The 22,135-nt window shown below is 35.7% G+C and overlaps 1 long non-coding RNA gene across 1 annotated transcript; it reads left to right on the plus strand.

Annotated features, from left to right (window-relative positions):
- Positions 1-5,175: 5,175 nt before the first annotated feature.
- LOC148225376 (uncharacterized) lies at positions 5,176-16,663 on the plus strand. Its single transcript, XR_015806520.1, has 2 exons — positions 5,176-7,951; positions 10,133-16,663. It is a non-coding gene; the product is annotated as an uncharacterized LOC148225376 (long non-coding RNA).
- Positions 16,664-22,135: the final 5,472 nt, after the last annotated feature.

The raw sequence follows: 22,135 nt of genomic DNA on the forward strand, positions 1-22,135 counted from the left end.
TTCAGCACCAACTAATCTGACAATAGAAACAAGGATGTGCTTTCTTCACTGATATTTTTACCATCATGAATCTTCCTAGTACCTTAAAGTCAGGCATTTGTGAAGAAATGGGAATAACCATATGACAAAAGAGACAAGAAGTGATATGAAATGACAAATTGAAGAACATGGGAGGCAAGAGAACAGAATTGAATGAAAGCAGGGATCCTTTAGGAAAGTGCTGTTAGGGCTGAAAATGATTTAGTGTAAAAATAGATAGGGCGTGGGGGAGAGAAATTGGATTTTAAACGTGGTCTTGAAATATTGGAACAAGAGTCAGAGACTAGAATTTTGTCTAAAGTGGAAAAGAAGGATTTACAGAATGAGAGACTTGGGGCAAAAGTTCTAACAAAATGTAGAGAAGGAGAAAAAAAGAAATCCAGAGTGAACAAGGGAACAAATAAATGGGGTTTTGGGGCCTGTAATACATCTGGTCAGTTTGCATTAAGAAGTAGTTATAGAGAAAGAGAGGGAAAGAAGCTGTGAAATCATACAATGCAAAAAGTACCTGGTAAAACAGGAGAATCATAGAGATCTTACAGTCTGATGTGACAGTGGAAACCCATGGCAAAAGGGACATAGGTTTTACAGATGGTTTCCAATTTGGAAGAAAAAAGTAAATTCAGAAAGTAAAGGTGAAAGATGTTAGGTTTTGTGTGTTTATCTCAAAAATGCATGGACTGGGCAGAATTTTGAACACTTCCTTATTTTTGTTTTCTTGCTTCTATTTATGTCAAGGGCTTTTGTACCCACTTGTCTTTTTTCTAACAGCCTTTCCATTTATGCTAGTTCTTCTCATTCTCTGCAAATGACTCACCAGTCCTTCCAACTGTTGAAAATATAGCCTGCATGAGCAATTCCCTTCTAACAATGCCAATGGCAAGTGAACATTGCTTCCTAAGAACAAGTTTATTTCCCTGACCCATCAAAATATGTTACTGAATTTGTTTTGGGCCAGCTAACCTGCTCTTTTCCCCTTGTTTCCCTCTAGTGTGCTCTGAATCCCCTTGTAAGACACTGTTCTTCTCAAGTGATAGTCGTACTGTGCTGCAGCTTGTCCAGACCTGGTTGAGGGCAGCAATCTGTCTGGCTAGCTGCATTTGGCTTCCAATGTCTGACTGAAAACAATGGAAAAAGAAATTATGCATATTTTAATTTAATTTTTTCAACTGCTGGATATTTAGTTGTAATATTTCAAATTTCAGTGTGAGGTGGGGGGGAGGATATGAAAGAATGTATCTTTAAACAATTTCATAGTGTTTTGGGTGGGGGTTACATTATATATTATAGTCTGTGAATTTGGTGGTCAGAAAGCACAGTGAATATAAACACTTCCAAACGAGGATGGGCTTACTAGAAGCCATCTCAATATCCTGCCATGGCTCTGAGTCACTGCCAGCATTGCCTATCCCTGCCCATCCTTTGGGACCTCTCCTACCAGCCCATGTATGCTAGTTTGAAAACAAACCAATGGGAGATCCAAAGTCAGTCAATTTAATAAGAAAACTAAATGCAATAATACAGAAACATTGGTTTAGACTGACAGAGTCAGGATACAACCTGACACCCCATTGGTCAGGGTGGTGGAAGCAGTCTAATTAAATGTCCCTGCAGTCCTGTTGGAGTGATAGATGTGGTTCTATTGAAGCAGTGGTTCTGTAGAAGGGTCTGGTCTTCCTCTGAAGGTCCAGTGGTGGTTATGGAGCTCTTGCCCTCTGGGAATTCAGTAGGTAAATGCTGACCATGGTGTTCCAAATCTCAGATTATATCCGGGTAGGAATGCTTGGTTCCTCCCCCTGGTCAGAGCATCTCACAATGGGATGATGTCATTTTATGAGTCATGCAGTGAGACTCAATGGCCCATTAACAGAAGATATCCCCAGGGGGAGTTATCAGGGATGTGTCATGGATGAGATAAAGAACACTGCCCCACCTGGTTTTAACAGCTTATGGAGGTGGTGATAGAATAAATATTTTTGGTTCTATCTTACATTGTAACCTAAGACACCATGCTCAGGACCCCTTCTCAGCTCTAGGGCGATCAGCTCCTGCCCTAGCAGTGCCACAGCAGGGCTGGTCTGCAGCTCCCCATAGCCTGCCCCTGCTTGCCCATGGACCCTGCCAACCAGGCCTACCTGCAGGTCAACATCCTGGCCCTGCTTTGTCCCCTTCCTGTCCCCAGAGAGGTATCTTATGCACGGGACTAAAGCTGCTCCTGCTTTGTGCCATTTGCCTGCTCCTGGTGAACCACATGGGGAACCCCCAGTCCTGGAGTCCTCCAGGCTCTGGGAGCCATCAGCCCCCTCAATGCCCTGCCACAGTCCTGGGTTTAGGAAAAATACCAAAATAATCTTAGGTGTTGTCTGTATAATGCTTGTTTCAACCCACACAAAACAAGCCACTTTCCCACCTTTGTTGCCCGCATTTGGCTACTCATATTTTTACACAGGAAATTGTGACTCATGTGCTCAAGAAGAAATTTTGGAAGTGTTGGGCATCATTAAACCATCTGGTACATTTATCTGGGGTGTGGCCTAACCTGTTCACAACAACGAGAGCTGTTTCATGCAGGAGCAGGTGCAGCAAGGGAACAAAATGTCTACGGTGAGTTATCAGTCATTAAAATGTGAGGAACCAGAAGGTGCCCTAAGCAACCTGTGGGGAAATGGCAGGCACACCAGGGGTAAAGCTGTCCATGAGTTATCAAGCTTTATTCTCTCATAAATTATTGTTTAGATTTTCTTATTTAAGGAAATGAGAATTATTTTTTCCCCATGGAGTACTGTTTGGCTACAATTTGCATTCATCACTTCAGAGTTTGGAACACTGATTTATTAATTTGGGTGCCTTTTTAGGCAATTAATTGATTAATATCAAGTCTTACTAAGTTTTACTAACTTGGACAACATTTGATTCTGTTATTATTATTCAGTTCAGATGGGATTTATTTGCCTTTAATTGGAGAAAGTCAGGCCCAGACACAGTGAATTGGTATTTTTCTGTTTACTACTGCTGAAATATCACCATTCCTATAATTGGATTTATATATATTTTAGGGTCATTTGATCATCTTGCCAGACTATATAGTATAGCTTATTGGGTTAGGAATTCCATTTATCCAGTAACTCAATTCCTGAGATAATAATTTATCTATGTATTAAAGTGCATCTTTTAGAAAAAAAACATTATTTTAATGATCTCTTCAGTAGGTGGCAGTGCTGGGATTAAAACTGTTGCTGCTTGACTAATATGCAAATTCCTGTCTGTTGGGATTTAGGTCTAAAAAGGTTTTCAGGGCATTCTCATCTTTAAAATTGGGCTCTAAACTTGGAATGCTGAAACTGTAGGGAGATTTATTTCTGCTGGCTGAGAAAGTGTAGAAAAATAGATCAAGTACCACAAGTGCAGTCAGTTGGCTCCAGAGATATGTATGAACAAGCTAAAGCCGTGGAAAACATGTACCCATAAAGCTCCAAAAGTAATAGTTTCTCCAGTGTACATCCACGTCGATTGCTCTCAATAAAATGATGTTACTATCTGAAATGTTATAGAGTCTGAATAAGCAAATATTCAGAAATCTGAATCTGTATTCAGATTTCAATTTTATATTTATTAAACTTTATCAGAATACTGTGGTACCCTTACATTGTGGGGGACTTCTCTATGTATGGTACCATAAAGGACTCCATTACTAGGTTCTTGCGGCTTCTTAATCCATTCCTTAAATTATGATGAAGAACATTTTTCTGTAATCATGGGATATACAAATTAGGAAGTTCTGATTCCTGAAAAGGTCTAAAATAGAAATTTGTGTTACAACATGAAGATTTTTTTAAACAGGATAATTTCTCAGAAGGCATTTTGTTAGGAATCTCTTTAAAGGTCACACATCGTAATGGCACACATTAAGTAGTCCATGTGGAATACTGCTCAGGAATACACAATAAACAGCAAGAATTCCCTGTATCATTAGGATTTCGAGAGAGAAAGAAGACTTCTCTTGAATTCGAGCTGGACTGCACCTGTGTGGACAGCAAAGAATGGTTTATGGTGGCCATTAAAATGTGTGGTGGCTGCATACCATTGTTTGTCCATTGGGAAAGCAGGATAAAGAGGAATCTTACAGCTACATGGAAAGCAGGGCAGAGTAATGTATTCAAGATCACACACTGGAAGCAGTGATATTAAATCTATAAGCAGCTAAGTATTCTCAGTTATCTTGGTGCTGATGGTTTGTATTGACCCAGTACTTCAGGGAGGCTATGGAGGGAGCACCCAAGGAGAAAGCATCTTCTCTTTAAACATAGCCCCAAAGAAGGGGAATTTGGTAAATTTAAATAACAGTAAAGTGTCTATGGGAGATCTGGATTGATCCTCTCTGAAAGGAGGAAAAATATTTCACAACAAAATAAAAAAGAACAAAACAAGAAAAAAACCTGTTAGCATTTTTCAACAGTAAGAAAGTGGAATTCACTTCTCCTAGATGAGTAAAAGTCAGATAACTTGTGAAAACGAAAAATAATTTTTAATTAAAAAGAATAAAACAATATTGATATTTAGAATGGTTTGTTTTCCAATAAATCTGAAAAAAAATTCTACTTGTAGTTAAAGCATTTCCAAAGGAAATTGAAATATGTTCAAACTCAATGAAGTTTAGAAAAAGTTTAGAAAATTTAGAAAAAGTATATTTGAGAGTGAGTGAAATCTGTGTTCTGAAAATGTGTAACCTAAATAGGCAAAGGGACCCCAAAATCCTGTTGCGTTCAGGGAGACTTGAAGACCCAAGACGTTCTGAGATGATCTAGACTCCTGGGTGTACTGGGAGTTTGCTTTCTTGTGCCCAAGGACTCAGGAATCCAGTCCCTAGACTCAATAAACCAGTTTATGACATATCTCTGGCACTGTGGTGTCTACTAAACCTCTAAGTCCACAGATACATCAGATTTCACAGAAGGACACAGTAACCATTTTTACGGAACTAAGTCAGGGTGTTTCAGTCTGTGCAGAGTAGTTGCATTGGCTTACAATGGCTCAGAATCAGTTTTGTTTTAGCTCAGACTTTACTGTCAGAAACTAAATACAAAAATCTGAGTGTGATGACTTACTCTTTATAATTAGTAAATAGATACACAGAAAATCACTTTTTATATAGTAAGACAAGAAGAAAATTGTACCATTACCTTTGACTGCATTCCTTGACGGCATTCACTACAAGCAGTGTTCATAATTAATCTATCTGAAAATTATTCCACAACTCATATTATTCCACAATCTCATACTTAAATTAGTCTAAGCAGCTTTATTTTACCTTATAGGGAGATTTATTAAAGTAATGGAAACAAGAGAATTTACTATTTACTTTATACTCACATTCTGCAGAGAATTATACAAACTATAAAGCAATGGAAGAGAGAATTCTTCAAGAAATATGCTAACCTTTTCTAAGACAAGAGATGTCACTTTGAACCCAAAAGGTATTAGAATTCTCTCAAGAGAAGAAAAGGAGCCTTTTAAATCCTATTTGTAAAATGAAAAGAAGTTGCTGAAAGAGTTTCCATTGGCTGGAATAGTCTGTTCTCTTCAATAATAAATAGTGATTTCAGATCTGCTGGTACTTAGGTCAGCTGCCTACTGCTCCAGCAGAGTAAGAAGGAAAACCTGATGCTTTTTAAGTTCTTGAATTTTTACTGTGTCATGCAGCAAGGGGATAAGTTTTGCCTTCTAGCAAGAGTATGTCTCTCTTAACTCATAGATGACCTGAGGCCTTTTGAGACATAGATACCATTGTCGAGTTGCAGCTTCTCTGCAGCATCTTGTCCTAATGGCAACTCCACCTCCTTAGAAGCCATTGGCCAGAGAGATTCTACCTAACTCCTTTCTCAAGGGCCTCCTGAAACCAGAGAAAATGAGCCTGTGCAGGTTACTGCTGAGTTTGTCAACATCAATTTAGCAGCAGGATAACCCCATGGATTTTCAAGCTTCTGGGAAAAAAAGAAAGTCTCTCTTTTCCTATATAGGTACATTTTTGCATAGAAAATCTTCAAACACAGTTTTATTATCTTTTTAAACTCTTTTTCACTGACTAGATCTTTGGCAAAAGGAGACCAAAAGAGAAATCTTTGAATTGAGCATTGACTTGAAAAGATTGGGAATTATTTCAAAGATTCCTTTTCCATATGGCTCTCTATGGCTCTGTCTTTTTCAGAATTAGCTTTCTTTTCAAATTTTCTTTTCTATCTTCTTATTAAGAGAATGTGCCAAAAGAATAATGTCGTTTATTGAATTAACAACCCTTCAGGCACTTGTGTCTATTTTGATCTCAATTATATTCCTAAATAACAATAATGAAAAGTCTAAGATCTTTCCTTCCTAGCGTTTAGTTTCATAAATTTAAAAGGGCACTGTTTTACTCTCTTAGGATGTTTTTGCTTTCCAACAGCAAAAGATAGTCAGTGCAGCTTTATAAATCAAAAGCCAAAACCACTTTAACCAAAATCTGTGATACATTCCTGGCCTAAAGGAACTGCATTATTTTAAAACCATAACTGTATCATAGAATGATATTGCTTGATGAGCTGTTTGGGGGTGACTTGAGGGCAGACTAGGAGCTGAAATCTCAGCTGAAACTATTTTACCCTGTGAAATTCTCTGATGTAAATCCATAGAGGTAATGAGGAGCTAGTAGCTCTGCAGACTACTGAAGCCTTTATAACTCAAGGATGATAAAGTTCCATGTTATCATTGCTAAAACTGAAATTAAAGAATTGCATCTCCGTGCAAGGGTCCTTTTAAAAGTAATATCGACAACAGTCATGACAGCTGTTTAAAAAACAAAAAACAAAGTAACAGAACAAAACATGGCTGAACATAAAATTGAGTATGCCTTGATGAAAATTTAATCTGTCTCGTGAAGCCTAATTCTCATGCCTGATATGCTGATTGATGGTAATGGTGGAAGTGGTTTCTGTAGTTAACTTGTATATTTGGGATAATATGTAGAATATTGGTAAGAGATTTTTTTTATGATGACATTCTAAACTAATAGTAGGCAGTGAAAAAGGTTACTTGGCAGAGGTAACCTACACTGATAATTGCATATAACAGACTGTAGCAGGATGGATTGTGCTTTGTGGGGCAGGAGGCTGAGGGTCAGGCACTCTTGCTCATTTGTGGCAGTGAGCTGGTGTGAATTAAATGAGATTCAAATCATGCAGAGGCTCTTCAGAAGTAGATTTCAGGAGAAAACTGAATTTTTTTGTGTCCTTTGTTGTGTTTTGAATGGTATTTTGCATTAGGCAGAGACAGCAAAAAATGTCTGTGGATCATGATTTGTTTAGGGAACTAGTTTTGATCTGTTTACTTTATTCTTCCTTGTATCTGGAAATTCAATTGTGCATGAGAACATACCCTAGAAGGGAAATGAGATTCACTCTTTCTTAAGCTATGGCAGCCAAAGTTGGGGCCATGTCCTTCTCACAGGAAGATCCTAGAAATAAAATCTTACAAGAAAAAAAGCAAGGCCCTTGGAAATTCCAAACCTGATAGCTAAAATAGTGAAAGAAGACGTTGTCCTTTCTGATTGCTTGACTTCATTAAATCTCATATATTGTGTAACATACAGACGAGGTACACTGCAGAGAACAGAAAGAATGTTCTTCAGTGTTATCAGTAAGGATTCTCAGAAAAGCTTTGCTGTGTATTTGTGTGGTTATAGATTCTCTGGTTTTGCAGGCCTTTGGGTGATACTAAAAATCAAAATGCAGATATAAAGACACACATATTGCTTCTTTTGGCTCTTAATACCCAGATCTCAACATTAACTTACATATACATCATCTCTCTGCAGAGTCTGCATGAGCTAGACAACATTTGAACTGAAAACAACAAGGAACACTATTTCATATAGCAAAAGGTAACTGTTAGTCCAATTCCAATTCAAATTTCCATTGGTTCTTTATTCTATGCCAGGATGCCAGTGTAAACTTGTGTCAGCTCTGAAATATATAGTTCTTTCTAAAGAGGAAAACCTGAACACAGCTAAAAGATAACACACATAGGAGTAATGCATGTCCTAATGCAAATGGTAAGAACATAATGGTAAGAGCATAAGTTACTTAACAGTTATTGTCAAAAAGCAGTATGAATATAGCTTTTTAACAATATCTGGAAATATGCACCAATTTCAATTTTTGTTCCATCTGACTACATTGTTGTATTTGGTTGTAGTGATGTTTTCCTGCTTGTTAGCTCCAGTTCAGTAGATCATCAAAATGTGTCACTGTGAAATCCAAAGGTCAAATAGCAAAAAGGTGTTGCAAAAAGCAGCTGCAATTCTTTTTTCACTTGATCGAAAAACTGTAGGCTATACAATTCTTATATCTGAAAGGCATACACAGCACAGTCATAGGAATACATACTACCTGGTTTTGTTACTAAGATACCAACATTTGTTCTTAAATGCCCCAGAACACTAGCAAAGATGATAATGTACATTTGTGGCAACATAAAGGAGCCTGCTCTGAGCAGTAATGAGTTAATGCTGTACTCATCTAGCTAGATTGCAGCTGTGAATAGTTAAATAATGAAGCTGTGGGCAAGGCCCAGTGAAAAAGTCAGACAAAAGGTTATAAGTCTGAATAAATGACTCCTTAAGAGTCATTAGAAAAAAAAGTATATTAAAAAAACAAACAACCCAAAACAAACAAACAAAAACCAAAAACAAACAAACAAACAAACAAACAAACAACAACAACAAAAAAAAAAACACAAAAAAACCCCACAAAACAAAAAACCCAAAACTGAAAAATCTCACAAACAAAAAACTTGAATGGACTTGAAATTGTTGTGAGAATATTATTACTGTGTGGCTTTTTCTATGAAACTGTTTTGCATACTGCAGTTAGAAGCAGAGGAAGGTGAAAATTATGATATTTGTAATGATACTTTCCTATGCAAGTACTTACAATAATTGTAGTCTTAGAATGGTGATTTCCAATGATCTACCTACTTTATTTTTTTCCAAATGATTTTTAATTGTTTACATTTAATCAGAAATTCTTTTACAAAAAGTTGAAAAGTGAATAGACAAGGCATTGCTCTTTTTATATTTGGTGTTTTTTAACAAAAAAACCCAAACATTTTTGATATTTTCAAAATGTTAGGCATAATTAGAACTGTTTTCAAATTCTAGAAAACAAGTGTTAATTTTATAAACTCTTTCTTTTCCTTAAGGACATAAGCTTATCTTCCTGAATTATGACTTACTCTGCCTATATTAGGTTTAAAACAAGAGATGTGCTCATAAAAATCTCATTACATATGAGGGCATGTTACCTAAAAGCAATTTTTACTCTAAGAAATATCTTGGTATAATGATGGCACAAAATAATGAATGTGCTGAAAAAATGTATAGAACGGGTGCATTTATAGCTAAGAAAAATAAAATGGGAATTTAAGCCACTGCCTAACTGCCTCTACTTCTGGAAAACAATTCCTAGTGTCCTTATTTACAGTAGTGATGATGGTGAACAATAAGGAAATATAAGAGAAAATCATAAGCTGCAAAGAAAAATACTGTCAGAGTGATCAAAAAGGTCTGCTAGCAATCTTCTCAGCATTACTAACAGCAGAAACCATAGGATCAAAATCTAGGAATACTTGTTAGCTGCTGGGCCTTGCCAAGACAAGAACAGAACATAGAAAATTTAACTTTACCTTCCTATTATATAATAAGTTGTTAGAGCATCCCTAACATACTGCATGTAGCATTCTTTACTTGACACCTGTTCTATGTCTAAAGGGGAATTTAGAAATTAAGGTTATGATGAGGTTTCTATTTATTAGCTGAACTTTGGCATTGATGACTAAACTGCTCACCTCTGGGGTTAGTAAAATTGGAGCTGTTTTCCAGCTCCATGCAGAAATAAAAAACTAGGTAGGGCTTACTCATAGCTACCTGTGCTCTAGTTTCTTTCAGAAAAAAACCTGAGCACATGAGCTACAGGACACTTGTGCTCCAGAGAAAGAGATGATCTGATTGATAGCAGGGATAAGGACTTAAGAGTATGCTGTGAAATGTATTTTTTCTGTCTAGTCTGAATTCCAGATTCTATGCCTTCTTACATGCTTTAAAGAAAACCACATTACATACTCGGACCCTGCTGTGCTGTATGAACTCATTGAACCTACTTTGGAGAGCTGGAGAAGGGAATTTTTGCACATATGTCTGCATGTTATTTCTTGGGACTGGTCAGCTTGTGTTCTGTAACTTTAAGCATTTGTGTGTATGTGTATGTAGAATTGCTGAACATTTCCTTTAGAGTTGGCACCACTTCTAAGTGACAGCTGGCACATTCTCTGTTTTATGTTGTTCTTTGCTTTTAATATGCTGAATCTAAGTTAAATTCCCTTTTGAGAATGTGTTTTGTGTTTGGAAATGGATTATCTTGGGCTGTATGATGTTTCTTATTAATAGCTGTTGATTCTATTGTAGCCTGCATTTTAAAGTTCCAGGAACACTGAGTGGGAACACATGAATGAAGGATAGTTCCTGCCCTGGAAAAAAGCTAAGTGCCAGAAGCTTGTCTGTGTCCACTTGTTCTGAGAGCATGTGCAAACCTGGTACTTTACTCAAAGGCATCTACCTACTTCTGCATTCAGGAAAAAACATCTATTTATGTCCCTTCTTGACATCTGGTTTCTCTTTCTACATTAAACATTGGCTTCATAAAACACTCTGAAGAGTACTTGTCCTCTGCATTCCTTCTTTTGTCCATTCCCAGTTGCTCTAGTAACAGAAAACGTCAGAGAAGTCCTCCTCATTGGCACAACCATATCCCCTTTTTTCGATTCTTTTGGAAACTGTGAACACGATGAGGAAAGTTTATAAAGCAGTCTAGACATCCTGATAAGTTACAGGAAGTATAACTAGTATCTCTATGACACGTGTGGAAAAGTCAGGATAACACTATATAACTCCAGTCAAGTACTGTACATGTAATAAAGCCCTGATGTGTCTCTGACTGCCATTTTACATATCTGTGGAATATGCAGAAAAGCCCAACCTAGGTAAAATACTTCTGGGAATAAAATTGTAGTAAAGGAAGCTATAATTTTTGAGTTGTAAGTCACTACCAAATACTACACAACTTAAACAGAACTCTCAAGAAAAATATAAAGTCTTGTTAGATATAAGAACTTCTGTGCTTTATGTAATACTCTGGGAATTCCGCTGTTTATGATTCAAAATTCTTATAGCTTCAAGTACCATAAGGTACTGGAGAGCTTCCTGTTCTTGTTATACTTCTAGGGAGGCTTTCCAAGTGTCACATGTGCTTTCATTTTAAACAGAGCAATATCACAACAATCAATTGTGACGTATTTAATACTTGTATATACCAATACTGCATGAATCACTTGGTCAGTGCTAGCCTGCTGAAAATACAGAGCTGATGCAATTGCTGGTGTACCTTGTTAGATGGGCACAGAATAGGTGTTATAATGGTAAATAATATGAGCAGCTCAGAGTAGCACTTCAAGGCCATTCAATATCCCATACTGCTGGAATAATATTAATATATAGTCCTTTTGAGGGGAAATGTTAGTCCAAAGTAAAACTAATTGTTCATAAATCAGGGTTTTTTTTTCATTTGTCTTAAAATTTTTGTGAATTGGAAAGACTGTTTCTATGACTACCATTTCTGCATGTATTTGATTACATTGTATTGTAATTTATGGAATGAAAATGCAAGCCCCACCAGCAGTATTTGAATTAGAATGTAGCAGGTTTATAGCTTTGTTTGGCCTCAGGCATAAGTAATAAAATCCTAGCTTTAAGTACCTTTGGGGTTTGTGGAATGAAGATATCTGCATTATTGTAATAAAGTGTTCCTTGGTGTAATAAATATAACTGACAGAAGTGCATGACTTCCTTTATGAAAAATATGTTGATAACAATATAGTCTTTAAATACTGAAGAAAGTGACTATTAAAATTTTATGTTTCCAGTTAGAGACATCTGTTGAGCATTTAGGTGGTATTATCAGTTTACTGCTGGGTATGCCTAATAAGACTTCTAGTTTACAATTAAATTGAGAAATATCGATGAAAGAAGATATTAACCTTCTGTTGATGAATATTTTTTAACAGTTAACATTTTAATTTTTCAATAGGTATTTATGAACACAGGGTAGTGGATTGGATTATAAAGAGTTTCTTTTGCCTTCTCTAGGAAGCTCGAGGGGAATTGACATTTACAGTTTGATCAAAAGCAACTTCCCTGTCATCTTTTCAAAAATGGACAAAATACTATAGATGTTCTAGTTCTTATGTATTTTATCAATCTGTCCACTCAATCTCCATTTATATGCTATCAACTATTCATTATACTGATGGCTTAGATGTACTGGTTAACTAAAATTGTTCCCAATACAGGGTAAAACATATCCCAGCTGGGCTATTGTTTCTGTTTGAGACATGCTATTGTTTTTTCCAGCTGATGTTCCTGTCAAAAGCTTGGTATAAACTCACTTCATTCACCATTGATTAGTTAGATATATATAGATAGACTTCATTATTCACTGAGTAGATGATTTTTTTCTTTTTAAAGTGTAGTTGGTGGAGGAGGAGGAGAGAATTTTATGTAGAAAGGATTTAATCCCTTCGGTCTTGTTTACCCTATATTAGTTAGAAGACGCTGAATCAGTTTACACAAGTTAATCACAAGTTTTCAGTATTGCATTGCTCAGATGGCAACTATGTCACTATTCAAAGGATTGAGATTTTAGTCTTTGAAGCCTTTTTTCTAGACATTAAAAGGAACTATATTATTTTCTGGATCCAGTGGACAAGCAGTCTGTTTTATTTATACATTTAAGTTTTTAAAACTAGTATGGTTTATTACCTCATCATTTAAAAAAAAAAAAGTAAAACTCATCAGGATATTTAATTAAACTTCAGAGTTCTAAATAACAAGATACTAATCTTTAAAATGTAGTTCAAGAATTAATTAGTGATATATTTTCATTTTAATATATTACTTGAAATAAACTTTCACATACTTCATTCATAAATCTAGCTGTTCATGTTTGCAAATTTTCCTAAGCCTTTATAGGTTACAGATTGTTTTGAATAAAGCATCTCCCTAGATTTTGTTGTGCTGAAGTTCCTGGTTGAATGCTTGCTCTTTTATGGTCATAATCTTTGGCTGCCAGAACAATAAACATTTCTGATCTCTGGCTGACATGTTCCCACAATGATAACAGGACTATTTTTCTCTCTTTTTAACTCTATTGCATTGAAATTTCCTTCCACATTCTGCAGTTATTCAGCCCAATCCATTTCCATCTTTCCTTGCTCTTTTCCATGTTTTCCCTCTGTTTTCCTTTTCCTCTTTTTTTGGTCTCCTTTTCCTTCTATTGTCTCAGTATAGTTTTGTGACAGTGCAAAGACTTCAAAGATTAAAGGCTTCATCTCTGCACAGTCACAAAACTGTGAGTGTCAAACACTGAGTGTTATTACCAAACTAGATTCTTCAACCTTAAATAAAAGGAGGTGCCAGATTTGAACTTAGCAAATGGGAGAAACAAACAATAAATTACTTCAAAAGCCCAAATTAAAACTTCAGTATTCCAGAGGATGGTCTTTGCTCTTAGACAATCTCAAAAGAATAAATTCTGCTTCTAGTTTCTAAATTGTTTTTACTTATGTCAAACCATGTCTTTGCTTTTTCTGTTTCTGGCCCCCTGTGAGTGGAAGGTGCTTCTGATGTACTTTGCCAGTGGAAAATTACGTGTATGCTGGCCTTTATCTTGGCTAAGCACTTCTAATTGGTGTATGTTTTTATTTGCAAACAGAAATATATAGAAAAAGTAGTTTTTAGGCTTGCTGAAACCTTTTAGAGGTTTGAAGAATTTGTTATCGCAAATAAACAAACCTTTTTTTTTGTTTATATTTTTTCCCCCTCAGTTTATATTCCTGGTCATGTTGGGGGCCACTTTCTTTCAGACAGAACTTAAAAAAAGGTCATCTTCTTGCAGGGAAATACTATTGTGAAGTTATGATTGAATTTTTGTGTAATCAAGATTATTACCAAGTAAATACTAAAGGGTATTTAAGAAAGCTATCCTTCAGTGATGATTCAAGGGAATATCTGAATAATGCTTTACATTTTTATAATGAAATTCATTATGAAGTCTCCCCGTGTTGCATATGAACTCTATAATCTTAGAATGGTCAAGAGAGATTGGCATTAGTACTGTAATTTTGCAGTGAACCAAGGCTAACTAAGTCTAAATTACTTTCTCGAGTTAATGTTAAAGTTCAGGAAAAAGTCAGACTAGGATGCTAGTGAACTTAAAATTATATCTAACTTGGTGGGTGCCCTCAAATTTGAAAAGTTATTACTTAAGCTTTAATAATAATATCATTATATGAAACATGAGAGAACAAATCCAAGCTCTCAGGTCAGTTACAAAGTAAGGTACCTCTCACCAAATGACTATGGAAAGTAAGCCAACTATCTAAAGTTTCTCTTGTCTGTATTCTCAATATCTCAGTAAAATCTTAGAATGCTACTATTGGATAAGGGCTTGTGGAGTTTGAAGATACTTCAGTCATTGGTGACAACTTCCTCCCTTCAATATACCCTGGAATTAAACACTATTCAAAGTTATCCAAGAAGTTGATTCAGTTTGGGAAGGGGAGAAGTTAGGAAAGGTGTGGAGAAAGGTAGACTGAAAGAATCTCCTGGCACAAACTGGTAATGCATGAAGATTCTTCAGCATGCGTGAATGCACAAAGAAATACATGCTTTTAAGAGTGAGTGCCTGAGTAGAATAAAATAAAATACAGAGTTGAATCCCTGATATTCCAAATGGTTCAATATAAATATAAACTGCATTTTAAAACACTCTTTAAGGTTACCTGACCTCATTATGAAAGTACTTTCAAAAATAAAGAATATCAAGGTGAATCTTCTTTTAGCACATCATTAGTATTGAACTACATAGAAAAGACCAGATTGTATAATTTTCTTTCTACAAGGTTCAAGGTGAGTTTGATACTGGTTGTCTCATTTATTAAGATCCTAGAAAGACTGGTTTTTTGGTTGTAGTTTTGTGGGTTGGGCTTTTTTTCTTTGTTTGTTCTTGGGAGTTTTTAGTTGTTGTTTTTTTTTTTTAAAGACTCTAAACAAACTGTAAAATAATAAACAGTGAGGGGTTTTTTGATGGTACACAAATTTATCTAATAATTTGAAACTTGTCAGATATCCTGTCAGACATAAGAGAGAAAAGTCTTCCTGAAATCTCTCTTGGTTATTTTGGGAAGTGTTTATAATGTTTTTGGAAGAATTTATAGAATTCAAATGTGCAGAATGAGTAAATATGTCTGTGGGTTTGTCTTGGCAAATATACATACAGCTTCATTCCCAGAAGACAACTAGCATTTGCTGAAGTCGGTTATGAGCAGACTCTTCTTTAACATACTGTCTGCCATCAATTACTGGCTCAATTTTGAAGTTATTGCCTTCAATAAGGAATACACTTTGATGCATTTGTATCTCCGTGATCAATTTACAAAACAAAAAGCTACAAACCACATAATTGGGATCTTTTGGGTTTGCTTGTTTTCTTAACAATCAGAAAGTATGTAGCTAAATCTTAGTCAGAAAAATCAAATGCTTGCATATTTGAGGGGACAGGTAGAAAGCAGAATTAATTTTTCATACAAGGCGTTTATTAAAAAAAATGACGATATGAGCAGGATTATTACTACAAATTCCCATTTGGATTAAGTAAACTCTTCTGATTTCAGGCTTTATCTAAGTCACTTTGCATTCTGCATAAGCATTTGGTTACTTTAATACAGTCCTTTCCACTTCTTTCTCTCTGAGAAGTGAGTGAAATGCTAAAAGTGAGTCTTTCTTAGTCTAATATGTTGCTGATAAAACCAATAGCAGAAATGAATTTCAGAAATATGATGAATAAGGAAAACAATCACCAGGTGAGAAGCTGGGATGCAAAGCTCTTTTTGTTAAGTTTGTTTCAAGCTCATTTGCCATATTTAGGTAATCTTTAGCACTGAGTCCTTATCTAACCTGATTTCTATCCTTTCTTTTAGCATTTTTGTAAAATTTCTCCCACCTCCACCCCACCCCTTGCCCTGTAAGGTTAACATTTAATTTTATTTCATTAAATATTGAAGCAATATCAGGTCAAATGGGGCACTTCATGTGAAGAAAACAAACCTAAATGTTTTGTTTCATAATAAATTGTTTTTAAAATACAGTAAGAATTCAATTTGACTGGACCTAAATTTTAAAAATATGGTTTTGATGTGGATTTTTTTAGCTAGACAAGCACCACAGAAATGTTATTTTCATTTCTGTTGTTAAATAAAGTGACACCACTCCTCATTATGCTCTTATTGATCTTTTTCTTTTTTTAAAAAAGAAACATTTTTTAGAAGCATAGAATCTTCTCATAATACTCAGGTTTTATTTGCCAATAAAGTGTATTGTTCTGTAAGTCTTGTGTGATTACACAGAGTTAAACATTTGTGCTATCAGAAAAAGAGGTGCTTGTTGGTGACTGGTATATGCTTAATAAATGTCATTGTTCCACAATTTTTCTGCTCTTGTCTTTTCTTTTCCCTTGATTGTTACCAAATGATGTTGCAGACAATAGAATGATTAACAGCAATCTTACTATTGTTTTTGAATCAGAGTAATTACTTTTAGTAGAGTTTGTGCAATCAGACCTTATCCATATGTGTGCTGTGGTTGAATGAAAGTGCTCTCTGGTGATTACTCTAGTGGACTCATAGCCGTTAATTTAGCTCGAGAAGTGAATTTCTGATTCTATGGAAAGACAGCAAACTACATTTTTAGATTGGAGAGGAAAAAAATTGTTAGAAATGCAAAGTCAGTATATTAGTTTAATCACCTGATGTATTTGTAGCTATTTTAGTGATAAAGAAGGAACATTATATGATCAGATGACTTTTGGAGAGATACATGCTCTACATGTCTTGTGGCTAGCTACTTAGCTGAAATTGATTAAAGTGTGTAGGTACCACTGTTTAATCATGTGGATGTTGTAGATCACAGGCAAAAAAAACCCCATTCAGTTCTTTAAACTTACATACAACTGGTGCTTACTTCCCTGAGAAAAGTTTTTGATTTTGCTGTGCTATATTGCAAATATTTTTAAAGTTTTTCTGTTTCAAGATAAAGAAGCTGTGTGAAGTTCATATTTGCAATTACAAATTTCTATTCAGTGAAAGTCACAATGTAAACATTTTTACAAGTAGGTTCTCAAATGGTATATTGTCTTTTGTTTTTCCTTGTTGCTCATGTTTTTCACTTTGCACTTGATGGATATCAGATTGCTGATCCAAAACTGTAAGGAGTAATTGATAGACCAGATTGTTATGCCTCTATTCAAATGGACTTCAACACACCAGGGACACTGGAAAATGGCAAACTCATGAAGTTTATCCAAGTCCTGGACCAGAGGAGGATTACCCCATGCATCAAACTGGCTGGCGGTCAAGTTTCTGGGAGGCAATTTTGTGGAAAAGGACCTGCGGGTCCTGGTGAAAAATGGGTTGACAGTGAGACAGCATTGTGCCTTTGTAACGAAAGAGGCCAACAGCATCCTACACTGTATTTGGAAAAGCATTTTCAGTAGGCTGTGGGAAGCTGGGAGGTGTTTCTGCCTCTTCTTAGATTGGTGAGGCCACATATGAAGTGTGATATCTAGAATTGCACTCTGTGGTATAAGAGGCACGAAATACTGGACTAGATCCAATAAAAGACAACAGATATGATACTTTGAGCATCGTGCACAGGATGAGAGGCTGAGAGCTGGGATTATTCAGCTTGAAAAGAGAGGATGGTCAAACACTGGAACAAGTTTTCCAGAAAGCTCCAAAAGTGTCCACCCTTGGAGAAAGTCAAAACCTGACCAAAGGCTCTAAGCAACCAGTTGTAGTGTACACTTCCTTAAGCATGAGCATAGGACTAGGCAATTTCAGGAAGATTTTTCCAAAATCAAGCTTTCTGTGATTTTAGGTTAGATAAGGGTAATTATAGTAATAAAAGTGGTATCAATGTACTGTGCAACTGTTAGTCTTAAAGAATTGTAGATATTTCAGACAGTTCTGTGTATCTTGAAGAACACAACACTGCACTGTCAGAAGAGGTGGCAGATTATATCTGATGAGATCCTAGATCTTTTGGCACTGGCATAAAGACTCCTGAATTCTTTTGCCAGCCTTCACAAACATCTGTCTCAACTTCAGGCAATGCTCCTGTTTGTCAGCACTCCAGACTCAGGAATAATTTGGTGTTAATATTTCAGGAATAAAAAAGCTGATACGTGTTCAGACCTTGCTAGATGTCTAGTATGTTTCTTCTTCATGCTCTGTGTGGAGTACAGTGTAGACCTCACATCTGTGAACATTGTGTGGAAAGAATGATATAATGCATTTTCACAGTCTAGACCAATGCAATCCATCATCTTTTTACTCTCATTTTTGTGTGAAGGTCTTAAGGCATGGCTGGAATTGTGGGAAATGTAAGCATAAATCACCATGGAAATCAGATTAGGGGAGTATAGATAACCCCAAGCATGTGCAGAGACATTGTGCTTTATACTAATGTTGCCAACCTGGATATTTATGTAGAACACTTTACAATTTCCTTGGAAAAATAAAAAAATAGGAGAGGCCCTTTTTAAAAAAATTATTTTAAACTTTTCTAAAGATATGTACTCCATTGTGTAAAATGTTAGTGAAAGATCAGAGTTTTGATAAAGCTGAGGCAAATACTCTTGCATAAGATATCTGCTAAATCAGGGCCTGGGGTTGCTTCTAGGTCTTGGCTTGTTAAAGCTCACAGGGAGCTGGTGTCTTTAACACTGTTGGTGTTCGAGAAACTGATGTGAAAAGTCAGTCATCTTCATCAGTTTCTGTTTGGGCCTGAAGCTTCAGAGGACAATTTTGCATGTGAAAAACAAAGCAAAGCAAATCACCACTCCATAACTTCCCCCCCGCCCCCCTCAGCAAAACCCCAAAACCTAAACAAATTTTTGAAAAAACGACCCAACCCCAAGAGTAAAGAAACAAAATCAATAAACAGACCCTAACAAAAATTATCTTTTCTGAGACTGCATGGAAGATTCTGCAACTTTCATGATAGTGGAAGGTTGCTGGAAGTTAATTAAAAATCCCAAAATACAAAGGTATACAAAGTTATATTGAGAGAGATACACTCTGACAAGGTCAAACTACTGTCATGACTTTCTGATTGCTTTGAAAAATCTCTGCCTGATCCAGTGTTTTTGCTGTAATGCTTTTATAGAATGTATCTGTTCCTGATACCCTTCTTCTATAAAAGTGGGAGAGAAAAAAACAATGGTAGTTTACAAGCTGTGCACGCATTTTCTTCAAGGGGTGCTTACATTATTTCATAGTAGTGCCCCATTTCAATTCTACTTCTCAGTCAGCTTGCAAGAGTCATGGGCTAGAGATGGCATGCAAAATTTAAACTTTTGTGTCTTGGGGAACTCTTCTGCATCTATTACAACAGGCAGTACAGAATCAAGACCTTTGTATGCTACAAGGATGTTTTTCTGAAGGCTAGAAAATGGTGCATACCTACTTAAATTCTGTACTGCTTGCATTAAGCTTCTATTTACTTCAACTATCTACAATTGAAATAAAATGTATTCCAGTAAATTTATTAAAAGTGTCCATACTTTTATGACCTACCCCCCGGCCATCCAGTCTTTCACAGAGGGGTAGATTGATAAGTGTTGACTCTTGACTTTCTCACATGACAGAAATAAAGTGTGTTTAAAATTCCCAAATTTCACTTAATGTCTGAGTTTTTATTAGGCATAAAACAACAACAAAAGTTTTGTTCTTCAAAATTTACTTATGTACTGAAAGAAGGAGCCTATGAAATTATAAATTCCAGAATAAAACATCATACATCAGAAAACTAATTATTTCTCCATGAAAGCAAAACAGTCTTGTCTCTCACATCTGCAAAACAGTTTAGAAATAAAAGCCATGTATTTGGGTATTGTATAACCTGAAAAGATTTGCTTATGACCTTGCTGTGTATAACCCTAAACCCTTTTCCGGATTTGCCATTGTTATAAGTTTCAAGGAATACTATTGCATTCCTTCCTCTCCTTGCCTCAACCCAATAGAGTATTCTCTTCAATTTCTCATGATGCCACTACTGAACAATTTATGTTTCTTCAAGTCTGATAGGTTTATACCTATCAGAAACATTATACCCCCACCAGTAATAATAATAAAACACCTCACCAGTATTTGGGGTTTTAATATTAACAAAAAAAAAAAAACAACAAAAAAAACAACAAAAAAAAAAAAAAAAAAAAAAAAAAAAGAAAGAAAGTCAACAACAACAAAAATCCCCATGCTGAAAACTGGAGTCTTTTCCTAATCAGCCACTTCTAGATTTAGAATTCAGTTTTATGGAAGAAGGAATCTTTATACATAAATGCAATTCAACTAGATTCTTCAGACTTTGGATTGACTGGGACAAAGAAATTAAAACATAATGTCTAGAGAATTATGAAAATATATGTAACTGAAGAGGAGAAAAAAAATGTATTGCTTTAAATTTTAACTTAACTAGGAACTACTGTGAGTTTGTATGTGTATTACCAGATTTATTATTTCCTTAATCCTAGTGAGATTTTAATTTTTGTGTATTAAGTTTTGACATATTTTGTTCTATTACATTAATATTAATTGGATTTAAATATAATCATTGGATCTTACATGTGAATGTTTTCAAATTTAAAAAATAATTACAAATAAAATATTTTATATTTCTTAAAGAAAAAAAACAAAACAACACAACAAAACCTACCTCTAAAAAAACCATCCCAGAAAACACCAACTTACTGAATATTCAGCTAAAACAGACTTCAGTGCTTTGTGTGGAGATGAGAAGGGGAATCAATCCTTTATTGCTCTTTTGAGTTGTGACCCAGCAGCCAATAAAATCAGTAGAAAACTGGATTGTGACTGTGCATCTCAGGTGGTAACAGGCTTTCACTGCTCTTGACAGAAAATTGTCAACTTACCATGGCGTTTATTTTTGTTTATTCTCTTCCCTCTTTGCCCTTCAAACAAAACTAGTTACAAGAGATGAAGGAGGTGGGGTACCTGGGCGTTAGGAATTAAAAAGTGGTTTGAGTAATTCTGGCAGAAAAGTTTCTCCTGAAAAAAAAAAATAAAAAAAACCCCACAACTTGTAATTTTCTTGTTTCTATGCATGTACTATGGGGGTTTTTTTTAGGATTTGGCATAATCCTGGAAACTGATTGGTTTAACAGTTTCCATCTTCATCTAGATAATCCAGTGAGACTCTCACATGGCTGGGTCAGAGCAGTTTAGGATGTTGCTGATGCCTGAGTGAAAATTGGCAGTGATTATCTGCATCTGTTTTTTTCTTTTATCTTCACAGCTCTTTGTGTCACCTCGGTTACCAGTTTGACTACAAATACCCTTGCCATTGTTTTTGTGCACTCCTTGCTTATGTTGGAACCAGAGTCCAAGGAACAGGTCATGTGTAGAAAAATTAATACAAGAGTAATTTTTTTGCAGTTTTGTTTTTATATAAGGCCTTCACTTTGTGAAACTTTATGATTCTTGCTTGATCTAGTATATTTATACAAGCAGCAGTAACATATTTGAGCTGATTTATTCTTCAAAAAAGCTGGCACTACACAAGTATTCTAGGTGTTAATCTATTTCCTGAAAATTCTAGGTGAACATTCCTGTCTGAAACTTCTTACCTCCCCCACCCCCAAACTTGGAGCAGTTCTGAGAGGGAAATGTGAGGCTGGGGATCTTCTCCTCATACAAAATACATTATTAGATCTTGCAGTCTCAGCTTCCAAAAGAGGTGACATTTCTGATGCCTTAGGTATCAGTGATGCACACTGATAAGTCTCCAAAAGCAAATAGCACAAGCTTGTTGCTTTGTCCTGTGGAGGTTTCTTCTGTTTGTCTGATCTGTTTCTATTGAGTTAATCCTATTGCTGTCCTT

Source organism: Sturnus vulgaris, chromosome 1, assembly GCF_052056855.1.
Source record: "Sturnus vulgaris isolate bStuVul1 chromosome 1, bStuVul1.hap1, whole genome shotgun sequence".
NCBI lineage: Eukaryota > Metazoa > Chordata > Aves > Passeriformes > Sturnidae > Sturnus > Sturnus vulgaris.